The sequence below is a fragment of the Polistes dominula genome, unplaced genomic scaffold (assembly GCF_049000335.1).
Source record: "Polistes dominula isolate Pdom_NZ unplaced genomic scaffold, Pdom_raw_medaka contig_24, whole genome shotgun sequence".
Lineage (NCBI taxonomy): Eukaryota > Metazoa > Arthropoda > Insecta > Hymenoptera > Vespidae > Polistes > Polistes dominula.
Genome location: NW_028301150.1, coordinates 8,432,099 through 8,449,532, shown reverse-complemented (window position 1 = coordinate 8,449,532; position 17,434 = coordinate 8,432,099). Strand labels below are relative to the sequence as shown.

At 35.5% G+C, this 17,434-nt stretch overlaps 1 protein-coding gene across 10 annotated transcripts in view; it reads right to left on the bottom strand.

The window, feature by feature from the left end:
• Window positions 1–17,434, bottom strand: part of LOC107072763 (uncharacterized) — a 54,085-nt gene that overhangs the window by 17,817 nt on the left and 18,834 nt on the right. The window contains exon 1 of one of the 10 annotated variants that reach the window (XM_089177634.1): window positions 7,830–7,967. The exons of 4 other annotated variants lie outside the window; for them this stretch is intronic. The gene's annotated coding sequence lies outside the window, so the exon portion shown is untranslated. Of the gene's footprint in view, window positions 1–5,047; window positions 6,876–7,829; window positions 7,968–17,434 lie in introns of those variants that run through there. 5 more of the 10 variants (XM_089177638.1, XM_015332947.2, XM_089177636.1 and 2 more) reach the window with 5 other exon arrangements.

The window sequence follows — 17,434 nt, the reverse complement described above, 5'->3', positions numbered from 1 at the left end:
CATGATGGGTCTCAAATGCCGACAAACGGTACATTTGCTTATTACACGCTTTACTTCTGTTCGACCGTTGATAGGCCAAAAACTTTCGCGAACGGCATTAAGTGTGGCCTGTGTTCCGCCATGATAGATTTTCTCATGCCTTTCACGTATTATAAGTTCAGTAATAATATGTATCTTTGGTAATAATGCCGCATGTCTTTGATCATATGGAAGATTACTCTTGCTCAATCTCCCGCCAACTCTTAGAATTCCTTGATTATCAATGAATGGGCTGAGGGCTACTATCGAATTGCGAATATCCTTTCCAGATTGGATTTGCTTGATGATTTCAAAAAATGCTTCTCTCTGCACGGATTTGACTATGATTGTTTCTGCGTTTTTTAATTCGCTTACTGCTAATTCACCGCCAACCCTGTTTACGTTAGACTCTCTTGCATTCTGTGCGAATCTGATGCAGTAGGCTACTATGCGCTTTAATTTTCGGAATGAGGAATATCGCCTATATAGATCGAACGGCTCGTCGGACGTCGCGACCGCCACGAATTTTCTCATATCGGGTATTTCTACTTTTTCTACTATGTGCTGTGGCCAGTATGATTCTGGTTAAATTAGCCACGAAGGTCCTGCCTTCCACATTTCGTTTTTAAAGGGGTATTCTGGTCTAGAAGCATGGATTTTAGGTACTTTTTCAAGTGTAATAACAAAAAGACGAATAATATTTTCACTATCTATAATGTTACAAGATATTTATTAATATTTCAAGAATACATAAAAAAAAAAATAGTGAAAAAATTCAAAATTGAAAAAGATATAGGCTGATGAAGTGGGGGGTCTCAAAAAATTGGTGCTCGACGGTTGTCACGATTGCAGCTCTTCTAATAATCCGAAATAAAAAAATAAAAAAGATTATTAATTAAGAATAATGCCGCTATCGTTCGAACTAAAAGAATTGAAAAAATTTTTTTTTTCACTAAATTACGGCTGTCTGAAAAAAAGATACATTATTTTTACCACTTTTTTTACTGTTCCGAATTTTTTCAAAATAGTAGAAATTGAAAATTGTTGTAAGAGGTTTGATTAGTACGATAGAGAAATGCATAGAGAAGACTCTCACCAAATTTCAAATAAATCGGTTAAGTAGAACTTGAGATATCATTGCAACCGTGACAAAAAAAAAAGTTTCGAGAAAAACGCGTTCAAAGTTTCGCATAATAAGGGTAGGATATAGGAAGCCGCGTCACTAAAACAGCTATATCTCCGAAAATAATTTGAATTTTGAAAAATCTTCTTAAGGACATATTCTTAAAAGGTTAAGCTTTAAAAATATGAAAAAAAAAAAATCGATTTTTTCCAATTTCTAGACCAGAATACCCCCTTAATGAACTCAGTCGGCGTTACGCCGCGCGATATCAAATCAGCCGGGTTATATTCAGATGCTACGTGCCGCCATTGCTCTGGAGCGGTATTTTCCAAAATCTCTGTTACTCGATGTGCTACAAACGTTTTTAGTAAATGTGGTGGTGTATTGAGCCAATGCAAAACTATTGTTGAATCCGACCAAAATACTGAACGACGAAATTTGATTCTTCGCAGCGCGTTCTTAGTGGCTCTCGTATAGGCGCGCCAGTAAGACCGCGCCACACAGTTCCAAACGCGGAAGCGATTGTGTCTTGAGAGGTGCCACCTTTGATTTTGCGCACACCAATTCAACCGTTGGTTTTTTGCCTATTGTTTTGATGTATATGCATGCCCCGTACGCCTTTTCGCTCGCGTCGCAAAATCCGTGTATTTCCAGTTCCGTATTGTTGCCTAACACTCTACGTGCGAATCTTACTTGCTCCAATTCATGCAAGCTTTGACGAAATGATTTCCAAATCCTACCTATATCGTCAGGAACTTCTTGATCCCATGACGATTTTAGCTGCCATAGTTCCTGCATCATCATTTTTGCTTTAATTATAACGGGCCCCAATAGCCCCAATGGGTCGAATATTTGTGCAATCTCTGACAATATACTGCGCTTGGTGATTTTAGTGGGATTGTTATAATGTTTTACTGAATACCCTATAATATCCTGCATGGCATTCCACTGTACTCCTAATGTTTTTATCGTAGCGGATACGTCTAAGCTTATAAACGTGTTATCCTTTTTATTATCTAAACCCTTTAATACTTCGGTGCTGTTTGAAGCCCATTATCTTAGTTGCATGCCCGCCTTATTTGTCACCGCTATGAGCTCGTCGCGAATTTGTCTAGCCTCGTCTATCGTATGGGCTCCCGTTAATAGATCATCGACATAGAACTCTTCCTTTAAAATAATGGATGCCCTTGGGTGTTGTCTTGATTCGTCGTTAGCAAGTTGATGTAGCGTGCGAGTCGCTAAACAAGACGCGGTTGCGGTGCCATATGTTACTGTTTTACGTTCGGACCGGTTTATTTAATCCTCGACGCCAAAGACTTTTCTGATAAATACGATCACGCGGATCCATTGTTACTTGTCGATACATCTTGGCTATGTCTGCAGTAAGCGCGAATGCATGTGACCGAAATTTCAAGAGAATGGTGAATGAGTCCTCAAGAATCGTTGGGCCGACCATTAAGATATCATTTAATGACAGACCGCTACTCGATTTCGCGGATGCATCGAAAACCACCCAGCTTGGTTGTAATACTCGATTGTTTAGTTACGGCATGATGTGGCAAATAATAGCCTTCTGTACGGGAAGGCTCTTCGACCCTTTCCACATGCCCCAAATCCTCGTATTCGGATAAAAATTTCGCATACTCTTCGTGTACCCCCGGTTTACGCACTAACGACCGCTCGAACACATGAAATCTTTTTAGTGCATTAACGTATGAATCCCCTAATTGATTTGCGTTTTCCCTGAGTGGTAGTCTTACTATATATCTACCCGATGGATCACGGCGCGTATTAGTTGCATAGTGCGCTTCGCAATACTCCTCCTCCTGAGATCTGATTTTCCTTTCTGGCGTTTGCTCAATGCGCCAAAAATTTTCTAATTGTTCTTGCAATCCTATAAGAGCGGTATGGCATTTTACGTTTCGTGGCAAATGCATATTTGCGGTCGTTACTGCGATCCAACCTAATCGTGAATTTTGCAAAGATATTGATTCATTGATTTGAACAATCTGTCCGGCGTGCCATAAAGCACAGAAAATAGGCATGCCGAGAATCGCGTCTATTCTCGAAGGTTTATCGAAGCCGGTATCAGCCAAACGGATGTTTGCAGGTATTGCTAATTCTTCCGGGGGTATCGGTTGCAATGGTGAAATATTTGTTATACTGGGTAGAAGTAAGAACTTTAGTTCAACTGCGTAGTTTTCCGTCTGCGATTGCATGGTCGTTACTAGGGCCTTGGTGGCATTAGTTTCAATTTTATTTATCCCGGCTATTGGTATGTTCACGCTTTGTTGTGCAATTCGTAGCTTGCTGGCAAACTCGAAAGTTAAGAAATTAGCCTCGGCGCCTGAATCTAGGAGTACGCGGCACTTGTGTGGAATACCGTCGCGATCTAATAATGAAACCACAGCGGTTAACAATAATGTAGGTAGAGGTGCATGATTGATTTTAACGTATGAGCATTGCACCGTTGAAATTAGTTCGTCTATATGTAATAACGTGTTGTGCTTGTTCCCACATTTTCTACAATAACTAGAACGGCAATCCTCAGCCCTATGACCAGGTCGCAAACAATTTATACATAATCCTGCTTCTTTGACGATCCTATTTCGCTCCTCGGCGTTAGCACCTATTAATTGATCACATGCAAATACTAGATGACTACCCGAACATACATAGCATTGATTTTGAAATTGCGACGCATAAGCCTGTACTGGATTTTGGCGTGCATCATTCTGTGACGGTCTTTGCAAATTTGTATAGTGTGTATTGAACTGTGCTGCGCTTCGCGGATTGCCGTACCGTGTAAGCGGTCTAGGTGGATTGTTCATGCTATTCCTTCCCGTATCTCTTGAACCTTTTGAAGGTTGCGACGTAAGAAGTGCGCGTCCAGCATTAAATAAGAAACTTGAAAGCTCGTCTATGGTCGGTAACTCTAGTTTGGGGCGCTGCTTTTCCCATTCATACCGCGTCTGTTCGTCCATTCGGGAAACGATCATGTATATAGGGAATGCCTCAGCAAAATTCTTTTTTGTGGATAATAACGCTTTATAGTTTGTAACGAGAGTGTTCGCGGCCTGAATTAACGATTCCGGAGATTGTCTACTCATCTTGGGGCACTCTTGAATTGCCCTTATGTGTCGGTTAATTAATAAAATAGGATTGTCGTAATATGACTCTAGTAATTCCCATGCTATCTGATAATTGCTCTCGGTAATTACCAAATCCCGTATTTTCTCTTCTGCCTCGCTCGACACGCATGACTTTAAATACGCAAATTTTTGTATATCTCGTAATTCCGAATTTTTTCCAACGATCGATTGAAAACCATCAGCAAAACTCGGCCACTCTTCGTAGCGTCCGTCGAAGTGCGGTAAATTCACCGGTGGCAATTGTACAAGTTTATCGCTTCGTGGGGGATTGTGTACACCAATAGATGTGCTCGCAGATGACAATATTACAGGTTCATTAATTGCCGGGTCAGCACTTGATGTCGTGGCATGATCGAATTTTTTTACTATACTTTCTGCTTTTATTAACGCGTCTTCGATTGACTCGCGAATTTCGTCACCTTCCCTTACGTAGATTTCCCACGTCTCCTCGGAGGCAACCGCTATTAAATCGGTCTGAACATTCTCGAAAGTTATCATGTCCGACTCGATTTGTTTTAATTTTGATTTTAATTTTGCTATATCGTTATCATTAGGATTCTCTAGGTCAGTTACGAACTTTTTGAAAACTGTAAATTTACTTTTTAAAGGCGCGCGCCTCCGTATAAGTTGCGCCTCGGTACACTCTCTCGTTGATCGCGACATTTTACGATAAAAAGGCACGAAATGGGAAGAGATAAGAGGGGGGAATACGACTTCAGGTTGATGACTCGTTAAAAAGTATTGCAAGACTCACGTTTTCGTATTGTTGTCCCGCGATGCTACACTCCAGCCTCCAGGATGATTATGTGCTGCGTTGATTCTCCTGTGTTGAGTGAGTGTGCGCCTTGAGTTGAGTCTCGCTGCTTCGTTGATGCGTAGTCTAAGTCTTCCCTGCCTCTTTCTCGTCCACTTGAAGAGAACTGCTGTTCCACAGGCGCCGACTGAAGTAGATGGATCAGGAATCCGGCTCGAAGGACCAAAATTTTATGTTGAGTACAGGTGCCTTGATCAGTACGATGTTCTTTATTTATCGTAAAAGGAAAAGGTTTTAAGGGATTGTGGAGGAATGTGAATTAATGTGAATTGAATTGTTTCTTTATTGTTTGTTATATAGTACGCTGTTGCGTTGTTGTTTGTAAACTATCGCCCCGATGCTGAGCTGCCTGATGATTGCGTTGCTTTTGACTCGATGAGATGTGGCTAGGCTGCTTTGTCGGGTGCCGATGAGTTTTCCTTGCTCTTGATGCGTTGGTTGTATGTGAATCGAGAAGCGTTGCTGACTGAATGAATGCAGTGACGATTTTCCGTGGCCCTTTATAGGGAGCGGGTAGTCTTGTGTCCTCCCTTCCCCAAATTGATTGACCAATGACCGTCGGGTCACTCTCCATGGTCCGCCGACGAGCATAGGGTTGTAGAGGGAAATCAAGCTGCGTGGGAAAGCCTTATCTTAAAGAAGTAGCGTTGTGTCCACTTGTGCTAGCGCATGCGCCGAAAGAACCGGCGCCGGTAGGTCCCGCTTCTGTGGGTCCTGTTCAAAAATTTGATCGCGCCGAACAACACCACACAATTCACATCACACATTGCGCAATACGCAACAGATGTCTTATAGAAAATTTTACACGGTTTATTTCTGACAAAACGCATCCAACATATGTTTAACCAGTTCTTCAGATTCTTTATCAAAATTTTTTACCTTTCTCAAAATAGCGTCTTCTAATAATATTGTTACTACAAAATCTTTTTGTCTCATTTTATTTACAATAAAGTATTATCGTATTTACTCAGAATATATGCAAAATCAAATGCTTTATTGATACATAACATAGAGTTGTACACTAACTAGGTGAAACCGGAAAGTAATAAATGACGAATAGAGATAAGCCACTTTCAAAATAAACTTTTCATCATTCTGTTGATCGGTAAATTTTTGTGTTACAATATCTTCATGATTTTAAATATATTTGTAACAAATTGCTTTAGAATGAAAAGATCATGTAAAAATGTAACTATTACAGTAGCTAATTCGATTTTTTTGGAAAATGGAGATGGACCACTTTCAAAATAAACAGACCATATATACATAGGCTTTCTGATTTACAACTTACATACTGCTCACATATACCTAGAAATGTAATAATAGGTATATATCTATCTTTCCAATTGAAACCCTTGAATATTTTGGCACTGAATTCACAACGTATACCAAACGTACCCTTTCTCTAATTACTACTATAAGAGTGACATTTAAGCATGTTCTAATTAAGAAGCTTGAACAAAAGAGTCAGCTTATCATTGACTTGATAAATTTGCAGTTATAATAGATCATTTGAAAAAATTCACGCTTTTTTTATTTCAGTTTAAGATCCATTTTGACTTAAGAATGAAACTTATACGTTATCACCATTTATGAATAAAACCATGACCTTTTTAAATTATCTTAATACTTAGCCAATCGAACACGTCACGCTAGATCGTAAGCTGTCCACTACGCATTTTTTGCCAGTAACACAAATTAATATTTATTAATTGATAAAGAACATATAAAAAAAATAATTATAAAATATACAACACATTTGGTAGTAACCATACTGTATTGCATGTAATTTATACAAAATATGAAATGAAAAGTATAATAATTATTTTTATGGTGAATGTAAAACATTAATAACATAAATAACAGATAAATAACCGATTTAAATAAATATAGCAAATATGACATTTTTGTAATAATGATTTAATGCGCGATAAGTCAGACAAATTATTGTAGATTAACAATGTTGTAAATTATATACAAAACAAATTGCAAACTTTCTGTATACGAAAACAAAAATTTTCATTGGATGAAGGAACTGAACGAATACTGTCGGTTTGGAATATTCCCAACAATACTTACATAGTCAGAACTGTAAACTATAAACAAATCGTAAATTCGAAGATAAAAAGATATATATTTTCTTTAGTTTTATGACCTTCCAAACGAAGGTTCATCCATAGTATTCATTATTTATCTAAGGGATTAAATTAGATTTTCTAAAATAAAGAATACTTATATATATGGTTAGAAATAGAAAAATGACGAAACACAGCTGCTTCGATAAAATTGATGAACTTACTTAACAGATTTTATTAAAAACTGTGCTTTATAGAAGCAGAAAAAAATTTAATAAATAATAAAATAAGCTTTAATAAGAAATTAAAGTACAAGACTAACGAAGCACGGACAAGAAGTCACTCAAAATCTTGTTTATGTCTATCTGAATTAAAAATATCAATTCTCCTTTCCAAAGACTTAAGAGGTACAATAGAATCGTCACTGATTAGAAAATAAATACATTCTAAGATTCATAAAATAAAAAGGAATAGAGAGAGAAAACATTTTATTTTCAATTTCTTTCAAGAAACTTTGCTTATCACTAAGAATCGAGCAATGTCTTGCTGAATTCCCTTTGGATTGGAATTCAGATCCCAGTTTATATTGATTATAATTTTATTAATAATGATAATTTTTTATTTAATATAAAATGTTTATGACTTACAGCTTGTAGTACAGTAGTGGTTTTTATCTCGAGATGCACAGGAGGCTTGGACTGCTTCGTTCCAGTGGAAGGTTGAACAAACACAATAACTCGAGAGGCAGATATAATTATATATCGTTTAACTGATTAATAGAATTGAATTGATTTGAATAAATAGTTCAAAAAATACTCAAACAACGAATAGAAGAAACGCTAGTAGTGTGTGAGACAGTTAATAAGTTATTAGTGAACCGAACTGTGAAAATTAATAACTTGATAAAAAGTGCAGTGAAAACTATAAGTGAGGAAAAAATATAAGTGAACTGAAAAACTAAAAGAGAAGTGAAAAATTATAAGTGACTGCGGGGGCGATGTCCTCTGGTTTTTATATCCCCCAAAAGTCCTTCGTGGAAGGGGGTAGCTTTGGTACCCCCACTCTTTGACTTTAGCTGGCCCAAGCTTGCTATGCGTCTCTGTTCTAGAAGGTTCTTATGTCCTTGTGGACTACTAATACAAGCACATAATATTCTTATATATTTTAGATTATCATTTATGAATTTCTATCTTTCTAATATTTATCATATATTCGGCATTTCCAAGTCAATTACACCTTGTCATTTCTTAATCGATAACATTTCGTCAATTTCTAATCAATAACATTTTATCATCTTTAGATCAATTATACAGGGTGGGGCAATAACTATTAGCACCACAGATATCTTCGAAACTATAAGGTTCACAGAAATATTTGCTGAAATAAAATTGCACAGTACGAAGGGGGCCATTCGATAGCGATAATAGTTTTTTTGCAGGTGGAGGTACTTTGGACATTTGAAGGTCACCTCCATTTTTTCAAATGGATCGGTATGTTTTTGTTTCTGTATCATGATAGAGGAGCTTAAAACGAGTTCAACGACCTATCACATAAGGTCATTGAAGGTCATAGAAAGTACATAAAAGTGATAATTATTTTATCAATGGAAATTTGAATGGCAACATCTACGCTAATTTTATCAAGGATACATTGGGTCTTCTGCTAGAGGAGTTACCTTTACTTACACGACAAACCATGTGGTATCAACATAATGGATGTCCAGCACATTATTTATTGATTGCACGAAGAGAACTCGATGAAAAATTTCGAAATCGTTGGATTGGACGCAGCGGTCCAATATCGTGGCTAGCTCGTTCCCCAGACTTAACACCTCTAGATTTCTTTCTATGGGGAACACTGAAAGATAAAGTGTACAAAGAAGTACCAACTACACTTTACGACATGCAACAAAGAATTATTGCAGCCTGTACATCAATAAGTTCTGACACTGTAAGACTTGCAAGTCAATCAATTGTAAAAAGAATCCAATGTTGCATTGATACTGATGGTCATCATTTCGAACACCTACTAAACGTATAATTTTATTTACTGCCAAAACTGTAAGTATTATCGCCAACGATTTCGAAATTTTTTATCGAGTTCTCTTCGTACAATCAATGAATAATGTGTTGGACATCCATTATGTTGATACCACATGGTTTGTCGTGTAAGTAAAGGTAACTCCTCTAGCAGAAGACCCAATGTATCCTTGATAAAATTAGCGTAGATGTTGCCATTCAAATTTCCATTGATAAAATAATTATCACTTTTATGTACTTTCTATGACCTTCAATGACCTTATGTGATAGGTCGTTGAACTCGTTTTAAGCTCCTCTATCATGATGCAGAAACAAAAACATACCGATCCATTTGAAAAAATGGAGGTGACCTTCAAATGTCCAAAGTACCTCCACCTGCAAAAAAACTATTATCGCTATCGGATGGCCCCCTTCGTACTGTGCAATTTTATTTCAGCAAATATTTCTGTGAACCTTATAGTTTCGAAGATATCTGTGGTGCTAATAGTTATTGCCCCACCCTGTATTTTAATACAATTCTGTAGTAAGACAACATATTCAATACTTTCGATCATATCTAAGATTTACATACTTAATCGTGTGTTTGGTCGTACACATAGTTTCGCGAGTTTCCTTGGTTTAGGGCGATAGTTATTAATAATTATTCTTTCGTTCTGGAATATTCCAGGAATAGATTACCGTTAGTCCTACGTGACTTTGATAAGCGTGTCCTAGCTTGGCGACACTCAGTCGTGGGAAAGGAGAGAACGAGGGATGGTTCGAGAGAATTGTTTATAATATTCTATTGCAAGGAGGTATGGTTATTCTCTAGGATTTCGGTAAGGGTTGCTCTCCTGCGTTGTAGTTGTTGTTCTAGCGTTAGGCTTCATGTGTCGAAACATAGGCGGGGGTTCTCGATACTATGAATGCGAAGGAAATTTTCGGAGAGGTTTTTATTTAATTGGTTGTGCCTTTACGCTTATGCATCAGTGAAATTTATGAGATAGCCAATGGGTCCATGTAAGGGAATTGGAGAACGTTGGTGGCTATTGAAACCTTTTAGTCTTACAGATGACGAGTCTTATATTCAATTCCTTTCCTCAATATTTGTTTATTCGTTAGTTACTTTTCCACGCTGGTTAAAAGAAAGAGCTCTATTCAACAGGAAATGTTCTTGGGGCAATGGATATTGGTGCAACGGACAATCTTAGTGCAGTGTCGGATTCTATACGTGGCCTCGGAGTCAAGCAGGTACGTACGACACTGGAGGAGGAATAGTATTCTTTGTTCTAGGAAATAGGCTCTCCAGGAGATAATTTATGGTTCCGATGTGTGCCTTGCAAGGGATAATCCTTCCAATAGTTCATTTCAATATAAAGGATGAAATATCGAGTAATGCAAGTAATGGTTAATCTCTTATGTGTACTACTTATGTAATTGTTTCTATTGTTATTCATGCGAATTACTGGAATGATGTCTCGCGCAACTGGATTTATATTACTGCGAAAAATTTGGGTAGGCGAATCGTGGCGGAACGTCACACAAGTAAATATCAATTGTTTAAAATTTAAATTACTAAATGTAATTCACTGTACATTGCAATGTTCAACAAAACGCATCCCTAATTTAATTTATGACAAAGTAAACTATTCTTTACCAAATCAAGAAAATAAACTGCTATGCATACCGAAGTGAGAAAAAAAGAGTTTATTCATTCGAAATTCTTTATCTAATTTCCTTAGTAAGATCCGAGGTTCGAATTGTTAATGTTGAGCATTTCTAACAATTCTTCGCTCCCGCAAACTCAAACAAATCTCAAGAACAATTAATTAATTTTTCGACAATTTTATTTGGCATCTTCGCAAATTATATGCTGTAAAATCACCTGCAAAAGCTATAACATTAAATTATCTTGCAAATTGTATATATTAACAATCGTTTATCAAACTAGCAAAGTAGTTTCTATAACGAATAGTTTATATCTAGCTTATGTTCATATAATAAAAATGAATTTGCAGTTTAAACGATTGTCTACACAGATTTCTCACACATGAAGTCCTCCGATAATTAGTGGCTAAGAATGAGGAAAGAAGGGTTATAACGAAAATGAATTAACACGTGGTTGAGCTAATACACACTATGTTGTTTTATTGGCTCGTCAGGGAAAAGCCTTGCGGCATAAAAACCCTGGATGTTATTGAATTATAATAGCATTGATCAACTACGGCGCAGTACGCGTTCGAGGAATACAATGGAAGGATCTCACCAATTAATGCGTTCGTAGTTTTTTCGCTCCACATGTGTAGTCATCAACGTTCCGAGGAAGAAGAGAACGATTTCTCTTCGGTAAGCTTCCAACCAGGCGAGCCTAACAAAGATTTTAGTGGAGGGAGGGTACGCGCGCATCCCACCCCCTAGTTCGTTGTTTTCGGAAGAAGTGTGATGTCTTAAGGGGTTATATACAGTTAGAATTTTCAAAAAATCGATTTTTTTTTAATTTTATTTTCTTAATGTACATATATTTAAGAATACACACAGAAAATTTCATATCGTTCCGGTGAATATTTTCAAAGTTACAAGCTAATTTGAAAAGGCGTTTCAGAGTGCTTGGAAGTACAAGGTACAAACTTTAAACGCGTTTTTCTCAAAATGGTGTTATCAAAGTCGGTGACCAACATTACTCGAAAACGGCTAAACCGATTAGTCTCAAATTTTAACACGACCTTCTTAAATATATTTTTTAGTAATTAATCGAAGATTTTTTCTCTCCGATAGATATTTTTTTTTTATAAACAATTTAAGGCCGAAATTTCGGTGAAGAATCGATTTTTTTTTTTGAGAAACCGCCATTTTGTCAAAACATTTTATTTTGCTTATTCCTTCGATTAATTACTAGATTTAACATTATTTTAACGAAATCTGTTTGGTTTTTTAATTTCAGATGATCCAGTTCCGAGATATAGTGGTCACCGCAAAACGTCTTTTTTGAGAGGAGCTCCTGGAGATCAGCTGTAGCTCTTTTTCAAATAAATATTTTTACTAGTACTAAGTCTTAAAATACAGTTAAAAGATACCATAATATGTGTATAAATTTTTGGATCAATAAATTTAAAAGGTTTCTCAGAAAAAATTCTGGAAAATTCACTTTTTTTCGGCCGTCTAACTGTATATAACCCCTTAATGTTACAGCGCGGATTTCAAATAGCGCAACGACCATCTCAGATCGTCTTCGACCGTACGACGATGATTTCCATTTCAAGAGCTATTGAAATTTCATTTTTATTGCGTTTATGTAGAATTAATGAAAATTTATCGTAATTTTGAAAGTAGCCGATAAAGGAGAATGACATTAATTTAGATTAAATATATTTATAAATTATTAATCGTTGAAATATTAAATCGTACGAAATTTATTAATGTAAATCGTTCAATATGATATTAAGGCATGTACAGTAAAACCTGTTTTTGTGCGGTCCTTTTTTATGCGATCCTATTTTTGCGATCCTTTTTTATGCGATTTGTTTTGTGCGATTTTTTTTATGCGGTATATGAATCTCAGTTTAATTTCTCCTATCAGTGTACATACCCACATAACATAAAAACTTTCTAAAACATTTCTTAAAAGTTTTAAACCTTTCAAAATGGATTCTAAAAAATCTTTCTACAAGGTGAAAATATCCGCGTTCAGAGACTTGCAAAAGATTACTCTATCAGTGAAATATTTTAGAAATGTTTTTAAAATATTTTTCTAAAATCTTTTATGAATTTTTTTCAAAATATTTTAGAATGATGTCTGCAAGGTTTTTGAAAGATTTTTTGGAAATATTTTACGAAACTTTCGCTGAAAGATTTCAAAACATTTCGTGTTATGTGGGTATACATGTGTGGACAAACCCTGACTACGTGGACTCTTTGACGATAATGGAGTCTTATACAACCACTGGATCAGGGCATAGTCGCAAATTTTAAGAAACATTGGGTCAAATTAACTTTTAGCTACATTCTGAAAAAACTAGAGAACGATGAATTAGACCTGACTAAAGTTTAAAAAAATTCTCAATTTTAGACTGCATAAACCATATTACTACAGCAATTGGTCCAATAAAACAACACACATTAAATTCGTGCTGGAAAACGATCTGGCTTGAATGTGTAATTAATCGAAATGTAACCAAAAATGCGTCCACATTATTATCTGAAATTACTGCGCTCGCACATAATATCAGCGGAGAGGGCTTGGATACTTTCGGCGAAAATAGTCTAGATGAAGTGATTGAGGACGAAACTGCCAATGATAGTAACATTATCAATAATTTAATAGATTATGAAGACAGACAAGAAGAACCGGAATCTATTACAGCCGATAAAATATATGCAGGGTTCAGATTTCTAAAAAATTAGAAACGCATTTTCTTAAAATATATACTAATTCCGAAAGAAGCTTGAAATTCCAAAAAGAGCTAAGATCATACATGTCTTGCTATTATGACGTGTACAAGTAACTGACCAATCGACCGACGTCACAAAAACTGATCACTGACTTTATGGTGTCAAAATCAATTGAAATCGTATCTTCAAGCGACGAAAACGATATTGAACCAATTCGTCACATGAAGATGCGCGTTTTGGATTACGAGTAGCAGTGAATTATTTAATGTACATTTTGAAAATTTCTCCATATATACAATGAAAAATTAAATGTTTTTAAAATTTTTCCAGGCCTAATTTATTTATTTAATTTGTTTAAAATCATTTTCTGATTTATTTCGTAAATAATTGATGTATTTTCTAAGTGCGACTTTTTTTATGCAGTCCCTGTCCGCCGCATAAAAAAAATTTTAGTTAATACATCGTACAAAGTTGTTGATTATATGTAAGTATTTATAAAATTTCCGAATATTTTTTGTATGATTTCTTTCATGCGGTCCCTATCCTCCGCATAAAAATATATTGCCTGTATATTGAAACAAATCTATATAAAAAATATATTTAAATATTAAAGCGATATACGCAACTGCAAAAGGGCCAGAAAAGCGTTATAGATTTTGTGCGGTTCTACGGTCATGGGCTGGTTCTCATTTCTGTACTGTGCACGCTACTGTAATTTTTAGGTAAAAGTAAAAAAAAACGGTCCAGTGTAGTATTTCTCCGTCAAACAATGTTAACACACAATAATATAAAGGGATAAAGAGAACACGCTTGACTGAAAAGTCCGCGAGTTTCTCTATAAAAGGCCAGACCGAAGTCTGAGAGGAAAATGATATAATAATAATAATTTAATCAATCGGACTTAGCAACGATATATTTTTAGTAAAGGAAAATGGATCACGATAAAGTGGTACCTCACCAGTGACAGTACAATGCTGATTGCAATCAACAATTTACCCTTTCAAGAGGGTAGCGTGATACGGGTAGAAAAGTTTGACGTTCTATTATCATCGTATCATCCATGCGATAGGAAATAAGCACGATGCAGTGCAATGCGATTATAAAATACGAATTGGAAAATACGATTGAAGTGGCGCTTGAGTGGAGCGCGCTCGATCGAATGGTACTCGAATAGAGATTGTTGGTGTCACAGACGCGTGCTGACAAAGACTTTTTTTCATAGAAGCGATCAACTTCTCGATGCGATTAGAGATAGATATTTTATCGTATGATGAAATGAATTAAATAAGTTTTGCAAAAAATGAAAAATATAGATCAGATGTAACACTCATTTCATCCAATGAATAAATATTTCCTCTTAGAATAAGTAATATAAGTTTTAAAACGATGAAAATATTGTGAATAATCTTTATTGCAAATTTTTAATATTTTTCTTTACAAATGTTCATATAATTAATCTTCTTAAACAATGAAAATATTTTATATAAAAATTTCGAGTAAATGTTCCATTGTGAGTTCCTAACTATGAATTATTAAAGCTTGAATTATCTTGCCATCGCAATACCTTAACTATACTGTATATTTACATACTTCCTGTCGGTCTAAAGGTTGTTAAAACAATGGAGATATAATTGTTGAAATTACTTTTTAAAATTTGTTAATTCGTGAAATAAATAGTTAAACACTGAAATAACTATACTGATCTAATTAAATATGAAAGAAGACAAAATTACATATTTCAATTAGGTCATATGTGAATTTATAAGAGGCGAGTAGTTAAGATACAAAATTAAAATTTGATTGGTAGATTAGATCCGATAAAACAGCATAACAATAAGAGAACATTGGTTTTCAAAGTACAAGAAGACTTTAAAGACGAATCAAATTTCAATCTCGTACTTTAACTACTCACCTTTTGTCAATTCATATATAATTTTATTAATTCCTAAAAGTATTAATCTTAATATGGAACAAAATTCTTTTTATATGCTTTTCCAAAACGCTTAGTTATTTCGAATAAAACTTAGGATTTCGATGATTTATTTCTCTACTTCTATGATTTTAATAATAAGATTGTAATACTAAGGAGGATAATAAATAAGATATTTGAAGAAATTGAACAATTTATTAAATTTATAATATAGAAAGATCAAAAAAGAAATATAGGATGATGGGAAAGTAATAATAGGAAAAGAAAAGGAAAACGAAAAAAAAGAAGTAAAAAGGTCAAGTAAATAAATTGGTTGCCGAAGCAGAAAAATTTTTAGTTTTATTCATAAGGTGAAAAAAATAAATAAATATTTAGTAACGTCGATCCGTAGAAATTTCATGCAGAATTAATAACGCAATAATTTCTGTAAATAAAAGAAAGTGACAAAAAAAGAAGTATACATATATGTTTCTATAAATATATATATATATATATATATATATATATAGAGAGAGAGAGAGAGAAAGAGATTATATATATATATGTGGGATTCGTGAAAAAAATTGGCGACTGCTCTTTAACCAATTGAGCTATCCAGGGCCCACCGACCAATCCTTCCCACGAATGCCCAATAAGTTTGGCATGGAGGCGCTCGTCCCACATTCCACCCCCTCCCCTTTTAACAACATTCGACCCCGAATGTTATACCACCCAACTTTATCTCCTCTTTTTGTGGCGTCCTTCGCCACCAACTTTCAACTTTCGTCTTTCTTCGTCTTAACTTCGTCTTTAATTTTTTTTCTCACTAAGATTCTTTAATTTTTTCTCACTAAAATTCTTTTAATTTTTTTTCTCACTAAGATTAAAACTGTGGAACGTGTTAACGAAGCAGACCCTCCATCCCGGACGAGCCCCCATGTGTGGGATTCGTGAAAAAAATTGGACCGCTGAAACTGACTGGACTGGGATTCGAACCACGGTCTTTCGCTTTCCGGGCGACTGCTCTTTAACTAATTGAGCTATCCAGGGCCCACCGACCAATCCTTCCCACGAATGCCCAATAAGTTTGGCATGGAGGCGCTCGTCCCACATATATATATAGGGATAATTTATTTAGGGTGAGAGGTGCGAGGTGAACATACACCCAGTTTAATCCTACTAATAAGATTTATTTAAAACAGGTATTAGAAAAGGTACAATATTAGTTTCACAATCTTACGGTTACAACTTAGATGAGCGACTGAATTCTTACGACTGTTACAACTGATACAACTGCGACTGTTACAACTGATATTTAACTACTTCTACGACTGAGACTGCTTTACTTCTACGACTGAGACTGCTTTACTTCTACCACCGAGACTGCTACTTTCTTATTTCTTTCCATGTCTTTTATATCAAAAATCACCTACACCCCTTTTTGAGAGGGAAGAAGCTTACAAATCTTACTGACCAATAGCATAAGGATCCACCCCATAGTCCACCGACAGGTACAGCCTATGGTTTTCGGTAGTGGGAACTATGCATACAGAAACTTAATCTAGCACATCGGAATGTTACCCTTTTTATGGCATCGCATATGTTTACACAGCTATCTGAAATTCTTCAAAAGGTCCCGACACTGCACACACGGTTTTTATTACACCAATATCCTAATAATCCTTAAGGTTCGTTTATGGTTTTATGGCCTACCTGATCTTTTCTTTTAGTCTGAATAGAGTTTTCCTTTTCAATAAAATAAGATCCACAGAAAGGACTGAATACTAGTTTTTGTCTACCTCTGCTACACTTAAAACTCTCCTACATATATATATAGAGCGAGAGAGAGAGAGAGAAAGCACAAAGTACAAAAATAAAAGATAGGAAATATAAAGAAAGTAGAAAAATTCTTCAAATCATTTTTTTCCAGCTCTTT